Here is a 16,928-nt window from a genome sequence, read left to right on the forward strand (position 1 = left end):
ATCGAAACCATGAAAATTAGTACAGAAAATATGAAGAAGAGTCCAAGATGAGATTGAGGGAAGGGGGGGGACTCTGAGAACTTGGGCTGAAATTCTGTACAGACCATATATACATACATATATACATACATATATATATATATATATATATATATATATATATATATATATATATATATATATATATACAAAATCAAAACAAGTAATTGCCATTCATTCAACCTTAGTATGTTTTGTTTGTGACACAGAACACAGCTTTTACCAAAATGAAATATAAAAGAAGTGGAATTATATAATAGATAAATATTAGGACTTATAAGCTAGTAAGATTAGATAAAGTTAATATCCATATTAATGTTGGTACTCAGAATCAGCCGATACTTAAGGATCAGATATTAGTATCAGTGCATCCCAAGCTATAACTGTAATGGCTACTTAAACAAATTAAAAACCTCAAATATTTTGTAAGAAACTGTAAATAGAGAGAAAGAAGACAGATTTATAGACATGTAAAAAGAATGGCAATGACAGCTGCATAACTGTCAGGTTGCACAGAAATTATATTGCAAGCCACTCAGAACATGCAACTAGCCGCATGAAAGGTTCACTGTGTAAAGCCAGCCTAAGAGGATACAAGCATATTTCAGAAAACTCATTACTGATTGGACTTCAAAATCTACTTTCATGAGATTTTGTTAGGAAACATTAATATCCATCTTTACGCCTAATAAAGTTTGTGTCAGAGCTGTGTTGGGATATATTTCTGTTGCCCCAGGTGTGGTTGTGGCCCTACAGGGTGCGTAACCCTTATATGGCGCGGAACTGCAGGGCCACTGGACTAAGAGGATTGGGCAGTTGATTTGATTACAGCCCAAAGAGGTGTAGACTATTTAAAGCTACACACACCGAGGCTGTGTGTCCAGCTTACCTCACTCATGCCACAGTAACCTGGCTAGTAGGATTAGCAAGTGTGTAATGATCTGATTTTCACATTCATAATTGTTAAAAGATTTGTAAAAAAGAATATATTGTTGTATTGTTATATTGTTTTTTGCTTTTTTGTTTTTTGCACATTATCTGCAGTGACCATTCCATAGCTGAATAGAAATCAACTCAAATATTTTATTAAATGTACTCAAATGTTTTGTTTTTTTTTTTCAGTAAATTTGATATCACATTAACTAAGACACTGTTGGACGTCTGTGTGTGAAATGTTTGGTGCATTGAGCTGCTAGTGCGTAATGAGGGGTGAATTTAAACACAGTAGAAATGCTTATAAATATATAAACATGCTAATACTGCTATAAAGTTATACCCAAGGTGTAATTTACATGTTTGTTGCATTTTCATCATCAGTTTTGATAAAACACAGCTTAAAAACGCTAAACAGATCTATCTGAGAACTGTGTGGGTGTGGCTAATGCGCAGCTTGATTGACAGCTCTCTGTTCAACACTCCAAGCCTACTCTGCCACTCATACAGAACTATAATCATTACCCAGCTTTTATGTGGCGGTAACTGGATTAAAAGAGTCACAAACAAACAGGTGCACAGACTGTTCCAGATGAGTTGCAGGACACATTACATTATGCAACTCAAGTGAAATTTAGTTTCATGTAAATTTCAAGCAACTAATGTTGCATGAAAGTTTCACTGTGTAAAGCCAGCCTTACAATGCAATCCTTAATATCTAACATAGCATTTGATAAGTTTGGCACAATAGAGTACATTTTTTAGTTCAGAGTTAAAGCGATAGTTTGGCAAACAAATGCAGTCTTATGCAAAAGTTTGAGTGGGTTTTGGGTTTTGTTTATTTGAAATAAGTTAACACATCCTCTACAAAGAACACACTTCTGCACATTTTAATGCACAATTAGGGTTCATTTGCTGAATGTAACATATTTGGGGAGAAAATCATAAAATATGGTGCAAAAGTTATGGCACATTTTATGTTTTATTCTTTTCCTATATGTAAATAGAAATTGTGCACTGAAATTGGCAGAAAACATCATACTTATGTTTGTTCCCTGTATGACAACTTATTGTAATCAACAAAACATTTCATTTGACTGGGAATGCTCAAACTTTTGCATGCGACTCTAAATTAAAAGCACATCACAAAAAAGCATTAATGGCTACCTCTTGAATCAAGTGATGTCATATGTAAGTATTTACTGTAATCTAAACACATACATTTCTAGACCAACAGGGTTCTCTAAGCCTAATATCTAAGCCTATACATATATCTATCTATCTATCTATAGGCTATAGGTTATGTAGGTTATAGGCTCACTCTACAGCAACATAGTAGAAATGTCCACACCAACATGCTTGTCCTCCTTTTGTTGGAAAAAGAAGATATTTTCATGTGACCCTTGAAGGAGGAGGAAGATGAAGAAGAGAACTCACGGTCGGACTCTGTTGAAGAAGTGTCGGCGCAGCAGCAGGGCCAGGGTGCTGAGGACCATCATGGTGGTGCACATGGCTGCCCCTGTCCCATGGAGCCACACTCACATCAACCCACAGAGAGAGAGAGAGAGACTGAGACAGGTACACAGTGTTCTGTCTCTCTCTCTCACACATGCGCTCACACATGCACACACAAGCTCTCCTAGCACATGATTGAGATTAGCTTGGTGGATTAGTGATGATCAGAATTAGAGAGAAATGAGCCAGGCAGCAGCATCAGGCTGGGCAGCTAATCAAGGCATGTTGTTGTTGTTGTTGTCGTCAGGATAGATCAGGATAAAGGCCTTAGTTCGCTTTTTTGTCTGCACGCAAACACATACACTCTCACGTTCATACATGACTAGACATCTTGTATCCTTTTCCTGGTATTAATTCTTTAAAAAAAAATTCTTTGTTGATCTGCAATTGACTTCATGTGTTAAAAACTATACAGATTCGTTTGGGGAAAAAGCTAGCAATATTTGTTACAAGCACTAAATAAAGTTTGGCACCACTGTTTTCATGAAAATAAAACTAGTTTTAATACAGACCACTTTTAATTTATTTAATGGCCTGTCAAAACTGTCATTAAGTACTTATTCATTTTTTCAGGAGATATTTCTAAAGACATTGAATACACTCTCAGAAATAAAGGTATGAAACTGTCACTGGGGCAGTACCCTTCTTGTCACTGGGGTGGTACCCTCAAAGGTTCATCTTAGTACCTTTAGTCAGTGAACATAATTGTACCATACTCCACTGAAATTGTATTTTCTATGTTGTACTGACTCCACACACCCCTTTATTAAGCTATTTTTTTAAAACCTTGAAATATCCAACGAAGTGTTATTTCAGTCCACACTGTGTAAGTTGTTATTTAATAGAAATAACTGCAATTATTAAAATGACAAGTGATTCCAAACTTTTGAGATTTTGAACTTTGAACCTAGTAGCAGAGGTCAACCTCACAGTCAAGCAGCCTCCCAACACACTTCAGGAGTAGAGGAATTTGTTGTGGATTTACTACTTTATGGGTTTCAGCATGGTGCAATCCAAACAGGTGTTTCAGCTTAAGCTGCCGTGCTTGTGGTTTTGTAAAACAGTGTAAATACATGGCTCTCAAGCTAAACAGCCATTAGCACTCATGAGCAGGCCTACCACACACAGGCCTGGCTGTGAACACACAGCACGTTTTGGGGTGTAACCACAGTTTCACAGACTTCAGAAGTGACATGTTTCTGTAATAAATACTGGGAAGCGATCTTGTCTTTTTTATTTAGTCAAAATGGATCACTAAGTTTTCTGCTGCAGATGTTTCTCAAACAGAGGGAGGCTTCACACGTCAAAAGCCAAATGAGGTTTAAGACTAGACTGAAGATGAACAGTTGTATGCAAAAGTCTAAAATTACATGTTTTGTTGATTTTCTAAGTGAAAATAAGTTAACACATCCTCTACAAAGAACACATTTAAATATGTAATTTTTCTGCATATCTTTTTGCACAATGTTTTTTTGCTGCATTTGTTTGCCAAACTATCACTTTAACTATAACCTAGAAATGTGCCCTATTGTGCCAAACCTACCAAATGCTATCTAAAATATTAGGGATTGCATTGTACGGCTGGATTTACACAGTGGAACTTTTATGCAACTTTAATTGCTTGAAACCTACATGAAACTAAATTTCACTTAGGTTGCATAATGTAATGTGTCCTGCAACTCAATTGAAACTCAGTCATAACAGGTATGTCTCAACTGTAGAGGATGTGTTTACTTATTTTTTCTTAGAAAATTGCAAAAATATGTGTCAACTTTTGCATACGACTTTGTCTTTCCCCGTCATTTAATGGGTAACATGAAATCAATCTCACAGATGCTTTCTGGCTCAAATTAAAACTGATATATTCACTCATCTCATCAATAACACTGGTCATTACCCAATGTCCACCTCCAGTTCTGAGGCATGTTTTAGCTCAGAAATGAACAGTTTGTCGCTTGAAGAACCCTGAAATATGCTATAAAGGTGGGTTCTCGTTCTGGAATGGCATGTTCAGTCTGCAATAAGCTATAAATAGGCCCTAGAGACTAATCCCACAATCCCCTGCTCTGCTGAGTCAGTAACAGGAAGCAGTGGTGTGGTAAGTGACTTCATGGATGCTAATGCTCTGCCCGATAATGAAATGAAACCTCCATAGATAATGTGAGAGGTGGGGGGATGCTTCATATCTGAAGAATCATAGAGATCTAATCTATATATGCTTTAGAGATGCTGTAGATGCAGTAGCTGTAGAATACTGTGGACTGTATGCATATAGTGACGTGGGCAGTGGTGGACAGCTCAACAGACTGTGCTGATCATATACAGGATTGCTAAGCATACAGGGGGACAACATCTGTTCCTAAGAGATATCTACAGAGCTTATAGCACAAACGTAAAGCAGTCAGTCATACTGGTTGTCTATTGGAAATCCAAACGTGATCCAAACAAACGTGCCCTTAGATTTAGCTCTGTAAACAGTAGTTAGGTGTTTGAGAGTGTGTTGTTAGCTCAGGAGGGAGTTATATATTTAGGTTTTATGTTTATTTTATACAACAAGCCTCGCCTTTTGAAGTTCGGACTGAGCCATACAACTGCCACAATATCAAGTTTAGCTCAGTTTTGTCATTTTTTGCTAGATCAATATTAATGTTGTTTTGTTCCAGCCAGTCTGTAAAGCATCTTACAGCCCATTTTTTATGGTGAATGATATTCGGTTCATTTCTGGCTAATTCCAGGTTGTTTATGTGTCCTTCTGTCACAGCTGCTGACTGAAAAGCTTGCTCAGTGGTGATGACAGTTTAGGAATTTAGTGTAGTCTCATCTTCAGAGTCTGACCAAATCGGCTTGAGGTAAGATGTGATCTTAATAGTATCCATTTTTTGTTTGTGAGCAAAGTAAGAATTTAAAGAATTCAAATGGCTTGAGCGTCTCCTACAGCTGTCATACTCATTGCTTAGCAAAGGCGTCTCAGCGGAGTAATACAGTGTTTGTGAAAAATTGTGCTGTTATGGCAAAATAACAGCACAGTTAGAACGCTTCTCAACCAATCAGCTTGCGTGGCCGGAACTAACTCTTATATAAATATATACAACATGTTAAATTTGTGTTAAAATTGCTGTAATTTAAATAATTAAGTTATTGTTAATAATAATCGACATAAACAAGTATTCCACCAAGAAATGTAGTTCCTTTAGAGTATGGTATCGTTGCTAAGCAACCATTGACCGCTGAATGAGGGGAAGAACGTTCGGTCACCAATCACTGTAAACCACAGACATTTCATGATTTGTTAAACTTTTTTCCGTAGAACAGTGAACATATGTAACGCAGCACTGTTTAATGCAAAAACTTTCAGTTCATAAGTACTTTTTGGTCACCAAATTACCACCTTCTTCTGCCAGTCTGACGACGGCACTTTACTCAAACAGCTAACTGCTCCCTACATAAAGTTAGTGCACTACATAGGAATGTAAATACTGGCTCCAGCAGTCCAACATGCAAAATATCGCTAAAAATGGTCATTTCCCACATAGCAGCTGACTCCGCGCCAGATCCGCCTGCGTCTCCGCAAATCCGGCAGACGGTGCTATCTGCATTTACGCATCTGCACCGGAGTCAGCGTAACGACTGTGTCACTCTGCGGAACAGGGGCGCGCTTGCTCCACATCCGGGAACGTTACGGATGGCCAATCGCTGTGTGAATGCGCTGCGGATCTGATCCAGAGCCTCGCCGCGAGACCGTTCAAAAATTCGCAACGGTTTCCAACGGTCTACCAGATTTTGGCCAGGATGGAGCCATTAAAACTGGTTGGTCACATCTCATGTCTTATTAGCTAATACTGCTATCAGAGTCACGATTAATAGTCGTATTTTTGATAAGAAGGAAACTTTTAAGTGTTATTTTTCTCTTTCTTTGTATCGTTAGCTAGCTAGCTAGCTTGAGGGCTGTACGTTAGCGGCTATGCTAGCTAGTTTATCAGTGACACTAATGTTATTAAAGACGAGAAATAAATCTTAAATAAGAATGTCTGGGCGACGTAGCTTTATAACGCCAGTTAAATTACCGAATGAATGTGAAATTGACATCTTATTAGCCAGTTTTTCATTCGAATGGTCTGTTCCACCTTAAAAGGCGCAGTAGTCAGTAGCCCTGCTGCACCGTTTAAGGTGGAACGGAAAATTCACATAACAAGCTAGCTAACAAGACTCTTCAGCCTCATTATTACGACAGAGGCAGGTGCTTTTTTCTGGCAATGTGAGAATACTAATCTTGAACACGAGTTAATGTCCAGATAACTTTGTTTTTCGTTACTAGAGATACAAATACAACTAGCCTTTACTTTGCTAGTTACTGTACTAGCTAGCTAGCTAGGTTAGCTTATCAGTAACGTAGCTATCAAGCTAACGTTAGCCGAAATGTACTTATTTAAGATATAAGTTAATTAGCGTTATTTAACTTGGTAGTCACACAGCCCTTGCTACGTTTGTCTGAATGAGTGTAAATTATAATGGACGTGTTATTTTTAGTTACTCAAAGAATTTTTCATTTTTATTCACTGCTAAAGCTTGTTAAAGCAGTAAATTCTGTGCCAGGTACACACACGTGAAGAAGTACGTACGATATGAAGAAATATGTAGGAAATTTAACAGATGTACATTTCAAAAGGATGCTTTCTGTAGTGATAAATTAAGTTGTACACCACTAAAAGTAATGCACACATGCATTCAGTTAATCATTATTTGTTTTTAATCATGATTTATTACTCATTTTTGCAGGTTGTGTCTTGTATGGAGATGACTGAATATTGAAGGTAAGGCTCTTTATTCTCTCTTTCGCAAGTATAGTGTATGCAAATGAAACTACATTACCCATTTTCCTGCATGTTGAATACACAAAGTTTGTCTCCATTTCTTTTATTTTTTATTGTCCCAATTCCTAAGCTTAATAGCCAAATTGAGAGTCTGTCTATATCTACAACTCTTTGTCTGTCTGTCTGTCTATATCTATCTACAACTCTGTCTCTCTGTGTCTGTGTACAACTCTCTTTGTCTCTCTGTGTATATCTACAACTATCTGTCTGTCTATAATCTATCTACAATTCTGTTTGTCTGTCTGTCTATCTACAACTCTGTCTATTTGTCTGTCTACAATCTATCTACAACTCTCTGTCTGTCTATCTACAACTGTCTGTCTATCTATCTACAACTCTGTCTGTCTATCTATCTACAACTCTGTCTATCTATCTACAACTCTGTCTGTCTATCTACAACTCTGTCTGTCTATAGTCTATCTACAACCCTCTGTATATCTGTCTGTCTACAACTCTCGGTCTATCTGTCTGTCTATCTATCTACAACTCTGTCTTTCTGTCTATCTACAACTCTGTCTATCTGTGTGTCTGTCTATCTATCTACAACTATTTGCCTATCTGTCTATCTACAACTCCCAGTCTGTATCTGTCTGTCGTTTTCTTTTTTCATTTCACACTTTTTATTATTTTGTTGCTTTGCAAGCTCTGGTATTTCCTTCAGGAAATGCATATCTAGTTACTTATGTTTTCACGCAGGAGCTGTACGGAAATGCAAAGTGAGCAGCAACACCACAGAAGAGATTTCCAAACATGCTATCCGATGGTTCAATCTTGCATCAGACCGCGGAGGCGGACGCTGGGAGAGATACAGGTTTGTGTTGCAACCTGGTTTGAACTTACAGTGAACGATATACAGGTTCATCAGAGTTTTATGTTAAGTTTTTTGCCCAGGAGTACTGGTGCCCCTGATTTGAAATAGGAGAGCAGGGAGCGCAGAATCTGCAAGCACCAACTTAATATGAACTTTTTATTCTTTTTTCTTTATTTCTCAGAGAGGATGGTAATACAGAAATCAGATTTTCCTACATAGTCCAAGCCCTTAAGGGTTACCTGAACAAAATTAAGAACTGCCATTTTCAGTTATTTAACAAGTATTATGTCCATTTCTTGCAGTTTTCTTAACTTTGTATTTTTATCTAATCAACACAAAAGCATGTTTTTGTCCCAGTAGTCCTTATTAGTTTAGCCTGTGATTCTTTTTTCCAGGTAGACATTTCTTACTGTAACTTCTTGATAGTTTCACATTGATTGAAGTAGTATTTTCTATCAACTAATCAAATCAGTCTGCCTTTCTTTAAACTTGGAAGTACATTGAGGGTGGCTCTCATTTTAAATAAAGCTAAACATATACAAAAACAGGGATTGAAGGAAGCAATAACACAAACAATAAATCAGTAAAATACCAAGTGAAATTTAAGAATATAAGTCAAATCATAAAAAAAGAACATTATTTATACTCCTGGCTCTGGTCTTTTGTAGAAATTTCTACCAATTCACTTGTACGTATACTATGTACATGCTTTTGAGAAGCTCTTTTGTGAAAGCTTAAACATGTGCTCAGTGCTACTCACTGTACTTCCTGATTACATACAATTATGAACTAATTGAGTTTATCAGTCGTGATTTTTTATTTCTTTCCTTTTCCTTCTTTCAGGTCATCTACAGCTCTTCAAACCACAGAGGGTTAATAATTCACTTTTGGAAAACACAAAAAGGTGCTAAATGTTAAGTGTTCAATAAATATTGTATTCATATTCAATACAGTTTTTGAATTGTTCTTGGTTTTACCTGTTTTGTAACTGTTCTTAACTGACTTTTTGTGCTGTGATTGAAGAGTTAATTTATGCAAGTAAAAGAAAGATTCAGTGTTGATACAGATTACATGAAAAATGAATTTTACCTCTATCTGATTTTGTAATGCTTAGCATATTTAAAAATTATTATTATTATTATTATTATTATATATTACACATTAATAGGATATCAGTATTATCAGGATATCAGAAACACTCCATTCTGGAGAATCTTATAAAGTCAGAACTCTTCACAGTGGTGGTAGATGGAACCAGACATCTGAACCTCTAAAAGCTCCTTCATTACACCAAATGATTACACTCCCTGAGATGCTGTTTCACCATAGTCTGGAATAGATTTCAGGTCTAAAACATTTTTTAGATACATTAGAAGGATATGGCAATATGGTCCCAAAATAATCTTTTCAGGTTTCCCACTATTTTACCCCAACATTCCATATAAACTCAGAGGACACATGTAGGTTCACTGGTGGTTTTGGATAGTAAATAAAATGGTTATTTGTAGTGTTTGAGTTGTAGTCATGGTAACCCCTGGTTCCTGTCACCACCATTGTAAAGAATACGTTTCAGCAAGAGTCAGTAAGTTTCTCTACAATTAATCATTACATGTCAAACCACCAAAGTTTAATTTTATTTCCCAACTCTTCAATTAGACATTTATTAAGAAATACATTTTGTTTGTGAAATAATTTTGTATTTCAGGTTACCCGCTCTGGTCTTAGAGTACCCCTGCCCTGCATATTTTAGTGTTTTCCTTGATGTACATGATGCAGCTAATGTATTTAACAAGACCTGAGTAATGTGGGTGTGTGGGAGAAGAAAAACACTAAAATATACAGAACAGATAGTCCTAGTCCATGGTATATTTAACACAGAGAAACAAACTAGTCTAAACATCTAGTTATTTCTACTTTTAAAATCAAATAAACTAATTATTATTTAGTTTGTAATTGAATTAAATAATGTCTAGTGTTAGCATAAATTACTCAATTATGTCATGTAAGGAAAGACCAAAACTGCCAGAGGAGATGTGGATCCACGCCAGCAGGAGTGCGGATGCAGGCCGGAGGAGGTGCAGATCTGGGCCGGAGGTGTACGCCTCCGGTCCGGAACTGATCCAAATGTAAAATGAGGATACGGATGTGGCCCGGATTTGGGCTGTATGAGTAAAGAAATCACTGAAAACTGGCCCAGTGCTGGGCCGGTGTTGGCCCAAATCCGCAAACCGGATCTGTACCAGTATTGGCCCACTGTGCAAAAGGACACAGGGCCAGATCCGTTTTATGGACCTGGGCCGGAGCTTTCGGATGATTTGTGCCAGATCCGGGCCAGATCATTTTTGCTATCTGGGTTGGGATTCATCCTCATTCATGCTCGACAAGCAGTGCAGTATTTGACAGTAGAAGCTAGAATTTCTAAACTTAATATTACACAGCACACTGTTTAGGGAGTACAGAGCCGTTTGGGATTCAGCCTGGGTTTAATGCTATTCTGACTGAAGTGTGGATATTTGAAGCATGTAATCCATTCAGGTGACGTTCTTCAGTCTTTTATATTGCAGTTTTCAGTGAATCATATTGTGAGTACTTTAAGCCTGTGATATTAATGTTGGCGTTGTCTAGCATGTTTGCTATCTTTTAGCTTGTTGGCTAGCTGACCAGTCTAGACCAGCCCCTCAGTTTAAACAAAAACGGGTTCTTACTTCATCAGTACATTCAGTGCTCCATGCGATTAGCATTAGAGTCAAATATTGAACCATTCACAGCAGAAGGGTATTTTGTGCCGTGGCGCAGTTGTACAGAGATCAGTTGCTGTGAGGCGGTCATAGCTGTATATTGTGGATTTTACAACAGCTTCAAACGCAGCTCAGCCAAATCAGATTTTAGGACCGGAACTATCCGTTTTATAAATGACTATATGACAGTCACAAGCTTCAGTTAAAACATGGAATATCTTTTAGAAGTTTCAAGTGTCTGTATTTAATCTAGGACTGCTAAAAATGTCCATGCAAATTGCTGTTAGCTTAGCATGAACAAACTAATAGAATCTCCTAGGGACACCAGCAGAGATTAGCATTATTGTAGAGGTGGGTTTTTTCCTCATGTTTTGAGTTTTGACAATTATGGCTCGAACTGAAGGAAGTGAATGATGAATTTCACTATTTTTGCTCTGCTCCCCATACAGATCTTTTCACTTTCCTTCCATAACTAAGTAATACAAAGTGCTACATTCATTAAACGTCTGGTTTGTACTGCTTTCTATTTTCCTGCAATAACTTAAAACAGTATTTCAGATTTATATGATTTATAGTGCAATTTGTAGCCTGTATGTTTTATAACTGAATTCTTCTGTCCCCAAAACAGAAAATGAAACCTTTTCTGCACAGCAGTGGTGATGATTAAGCAAAGATAAACCAATTCTCATGATGACAAATCTCAAGATGATTGTTTAAGTTCTTTAAGTATCCCTCCCAATGTCTGACCACAAAAACCCCATGGTGTCTGTGAGTGATAATGCAACTGTAGTTTCGTCATACACTATTTCATTGCATTGTACTGAGCAATGACAATAAAGTTAAAACTCTGTCTACCTAATAGCCCGATTCCATTTAAGTCCCTGTTGTTACTGAAAATTAGCCTTTGTATGTACAGTGCTGTGAAAAAAGAATTAGCCGTCTTCCCAATTTCTTGTATTTTTGCATATTTGTTGCACTTAAATGTTTCAGATCCTCAAACTACTTTTCATATTTGACCAAGATAACCCAAATAAACATAAAATGCTGTTTTTAAATGATGATTTCATTTATTGAAGGAAAATGCTGTTCAGTCCTACCTGGCCCTATGTGAAAAAGTAAATGCTCCCTTAGCCACTAAATCAACCAGTTAAACTAATTCAGTTGACTACTGGGTTCAGTTTTACTAGCCACACCCAGGCATGATTACTGCCAGAACTGTTGAATCTAAACCTCACTTAAATAAAACCTAAACTAGCCTGAAGCAGGCTAGAAGGTATCTAAAAGCAAGACATGATGCAGAACAAAGTCATTGAAATCTATTAGTCTGGAAAGGGTTACAAAGCCATTGCTAAGGCTTTGGGACTCCAGCGAACCATAGTGAGAGTCACTATCCACAAATGGAGAAAACTTGGAACAGTGGTGAACCTTCCCAGGAGTGGCCGGCCTACCAATATCTCACCAAGAGCACATCAAACACTCATCCAGGAGGTCACAAAAAAACCTAGACAAACATCTAAAGAACTGCAGGCCTCACTTGCCTCAGTTAAGGTCAATGTACACGATTCCATAGTAAGAAAAACACTGGGCATAAATGGCCTCCATGGGAGAATTGCAAGGCGCAATGACCAAAAATAACACAAAGACTCGTCTCATATTTGCCAAAAACATCTAGATGATCCCCAAGACTTTTATTCTCTGGACTGATGAGTCAAAGATGGAACGTTTTGGAAGACATTGTCCTGTTACATCTTGTGTAAAGCAAACACCACATTCCACCATAAGAACATCATACCAACAGTCAAACATGGTGGAGGTAGTGTGATGGTCTGGGGCTGCTTCACTTCTGCAGGACCTGAACGATTTGTCATAATTGTTGGAACCATGAATTCTGCTCTCTGTCAGAAAATTCCTGAAGGAGAATGTCGGCCCATCAGTTTGCGACCTAAAGGTCAAGCGCAGTTGGGTTATGCAGCAGGACAATAATCTGAAGCACACAAGCGAGTCCTCCTCTGAATGGCCCAAAAGAAACAAAATTAAGGTTTTGGAGCGGCCCAGTCAAAATCTTGACTTGAATCCCATTGGCATGCTGTGACAGGACCTTAAACGGGTAGTTCATGTTCAAAAACCCTCAAACGAAGTAAAAAAAAATATATATATATATGTTTCTGCAAAGAAGAGTGGGCCAAAATTCTTCCACAGCAATATAAAAGACTCACCGCAACTGTAGTTTCGTCATACACGAAACAAACATTTGATTGCAGTTGTTACTGCCAAGGGTGGCAGGACCAGTTATTAGGTTTAGGGGGCAATTACTTTATCTCATGGGTGATATAGGTTTTGAACTCTTTCTCTTCTATAAATGAATTGATCATTCAAAAGCTGCATTTTGTGTTAACTCATGTTGTCTTTATCTTTATTAAAATTAGTTGGATGATCAGAAACATTTATATGTGACAGATTAGCAAAAATAGAAATAAAAAGAAATTGGTGAGGTGCAAATACTGTTTCACAGCGCTGTAATAGGCCTGGTACTTTAAGGGGTTAATGTCATTTGTGTATCTGTACTGTACTTCAGTGCCTGAAGAGACTGATGGGACTACATGAGGAAATGTAACTAATGCTGGCTCGTTTGCAGTGATGGTGTAATTTGATGGTCATGTATGAATCACTCTAATGCAAACTCATTAATAAACATATGAAAAAGAGAATAACGATAAGCTTTTAGATAGTACAACTGCACTCATTTATCAGAGCCTAAAGCTGGGAAAGTTTACTAAGCCCAAGGCTAAGAAGACCTGAAATCATTCTTCCTTCTACAAAGTGCATGGAAAAATATTCCACTTCAGTCAAGTGGCATGTCTGGGCAGTACTACTTTCTGGAAATCTACATCACCTTGTATCATCAGGATAAATTATGAGTATGATATGAGTTTGTCCATGACTAATTACACTCTGGGAACAATGGGCAGAGTGAGAGTAAATATGGAAATCTGTGATGAACGGAAATCTACTTTTAATTGGCCAGGTGGAAAAGAGAACTGTCTGTAGTACAGAAAACAGAGCATCTCACCCAATCTCGAGCTTTTGATCCTCTTTGTATTTCATTATATGCCCGCATTGATCTGTTTATCATTTTTTTCTCATCTGTCATTTTTTCATCCCTCATTCCTCTTATAGACTCCCATTCATTTTTTTAACAACACATAGCTACCACTTTGCAACCACCTAAAAACCACCCATACATCATAGCAACTGCCTAGCAACACCTTAGCAACTGTGCAATCACTCTGCATTTTCTTCAGGAAATGCACTACTCTAGTTTCATTATATGACTCAAATAAGACAAGTAATCCAAAAGTAACAGAAAAAAAATCCAGTTACATCACTGTAATCCAGTAATTCTTCAGATTAGGTTGCGGTTATTATTAGATTAGCTGTGCACTAAGACAGCAATGATTTAAGTTGTAAAACTTAAAATGTTCATCCCAACGCCCAGTCCTTAAACCCTGCCAGTTTCAGCATTGTATTTTGGGATTTTTCTAGGGTAACCCAAAAACACTGGTACTAGCCTGCTATTTAGGCCTACTAGCTAACAAGACTATTAGCCCTGAACTAAGAATTTTCATCTCTTTGTTCTGGGAGCTTCCTTGGGCTAACTATAAAAAGCTGCTGCTAATTATTTTCTTAAGTTGACTAGCACTAAACCACTACTAAGTGCAACATGACTCCAAATGAGTCAGTCAGCACAGGGCTAGCAATATCCTTTATCCTGACAGAATAGACATATTCATGACTGTTTATGAATAAACTGCTTAATAGGAGATGTGCAGGAGGGACAGCTATGCCAGCAAGTGTTTATTTTGTTCTTGTTCAAGAATCTGTTACCTCAAGTGCCAACAACATCTGGGTGTTTCACCATGGAAGTAAGTGGGGTGAATCCAATTGGCACTGTTCTCCATAAACACTGGAAGAAGACCTGAATGACAGCAGCAAATTATGACTTTTCTTTGCAACTAGCCATTCATGTCCACCTCTGAGAACACTGAGAAACGTGTCCAGGCTGTACTATTGCTTGAAATTCAACTACAATAACTGCATGCATAACATTATGAGCAAAACACATGCCTACTTGTGATTGATTATACTCTCAGACAGTAAAAAAGAGAGTGACAGAGATTTCAGATAAGACATAAGATAGCACAAGTGTAAATAGTCTTGACCATTATGTTGCTTGGCAACCATGACCTACTATGACGAATTACATTGCTTAACAGAATCTTAAATCTAATCTTCTCTGAAATATGACTTTGATGCAGTATTGTATATTGGGCTAGTGAAGTGTGTTATCACAGACGGCTGATTAAACTAAATACATAACATAACTCAAGAGTCTCATGTTTGCAGTCCAGACTTTATTTGAGATAACCAAATATGAATGGAATGGCATTTATACAGCCTACAACCAAAGTGTTTATACAAGAACTGATTATGCATCTCACTTTATAGCACTGATATATAATTGCAGTAAGTTTGCTTTAATCTTATACAGCAATTCTTTTAAAAATATTTCCATTTGAAACATCATTTCCATGATGTGACCACTGCCACACACTGTCATCACTATAGTCCACAATATAAAACATCTTATTTGATTAAAACTGGGATTTAAACCTTATAATAGGAATAATTGGACTAAATGAAATGTTATAGGACATTGTAGGACATTATAGGACATTATTGGACTAATTTAAAGTAATCATAACAATTGTCCTATCAGTTAACAAGTAATACCCAGACATTTGTATAAATCAAACAAAAAGAAAAGCTTGGCACTTTGGTATTGTGGGAACAAATTTTTTTTATTGACATTTTTTCATATATACAGTACATAGATACAACAAAAATGTTTACATAGTTTACAGTTAGGCCTACTAAGGATATGATGAATAAGACCAAGCTGACAATGCAAGTTTCTCATAGTGGGGTGAAATAACGTTTTGGACTGTTATTTTTATGGGATTTTTATTGCACAACATGATCCTCTGCAGTGTTTAGCAAGAATACAAGAAATACAGAAATGTGAAAATGCATTTACTATTATTACTATACTGTAAGATTCAGTATGTCATTGTCAGTATCAAAAAGGCTGTTATTGTATATGCCATTTACATAAAGCTATACCATATATACATGTACAGTGTTTAAAAGTTTGGAATCAATTAAAAGTTAGGAATATCATGAAACCAATCTGGTTGGTTTAATAACTGTATGAAATGATTTTAAGGCTGGCTTTACATGGTGAAAATTCCATGCAACTTTAATTGCATGAAACCTACATGAAACTAAATTGCACTCAAGTTGCATAATGTAAAGCATCCTGCAGCTCATTTGAAACTTAGCCGCAACAGATGCAAGCGTCTTAACTTGTGGAACAAGCTTTATGAAACAGCCAATCAAAACACAATATAATTTAAAACTATTGATTTTAACAGGTCAAAGGAAAAGAAAATGCCCCTTCCTTCTTTCCCAGTCACTCAGTGTTATGCTAGCCAATGCCTAGCTGATGTAACACAATCAGCAATTAGTCTTCTCCAAGTGTGTTGATATGTCCAATGATGTTGGTTTAGTAGAAGTTGGAATGCATTGAAGATGCATTGGTGCTTCATGTGACTCAGGAAAACCATGCTAGCCTTGCTAGCTAGCCTTCACACGGCCAGTTTGCTAGCGGCATGTAAAAGGGGAAGACCTGGTTAGTTAGTGGGAATACACCATGACTCAACTGGGGTGAAAAATATGAGAATAAGTGGATTGAGTTACAGTCATATACAAAAAGTTTTATCTCCTGTCAGAAATTCTATTTATTTGCTGAGTTTAACATATTAGAGAAAAAAACATACAATAAAAAATGTGCCATAACTTTTACACAGGCCACATTTTATTATTTCTTTTTGTCCCAATGTGATAAATTCAGCACATAAACATCAATTGCACATTAAAATGTGTTCTTTATAGAGTGCACAG

General features: G+C 37.0%; 1 long non-coding RNA gene across 1 annotated transcript; it reads left to right on the forward strand.

Moving 5' to 3' along the window:
- The first annotated feature begins 6,028 nt into the window (after positions 1–6,028).
- On the forward strand, positions 6,029–9,059 carry LOC118805021. Its single transcript, XR_005007023.1, has 4 exons — positions 6,029–6,294; positions 7,264–7,298; positions 8,055–8,169; positions 9,013–9,059. It is a non-coding gene; the product is annotated as an uncharacterized LOC118805021 (long non-coding RNA).
- The last annotated feature ends 7,869 nt before the right edge of the window (positions 9,060–16,928 follow it).

Source organism: Colossoma macropomum, unplaced genomic scaffold (assembly GCF_904425465.1).
Source record: "Colossoma macropomum unplaced genomic scaffold, Colossoma_macropomum, whole genome shotgun sequence".
Taxonomy (NCBI): Eukaryota; Metazoa; Chordata; class Actinopteri; order Characiformes; family Serrasalmidae; genus Colossoma; species Colossoma macropomum.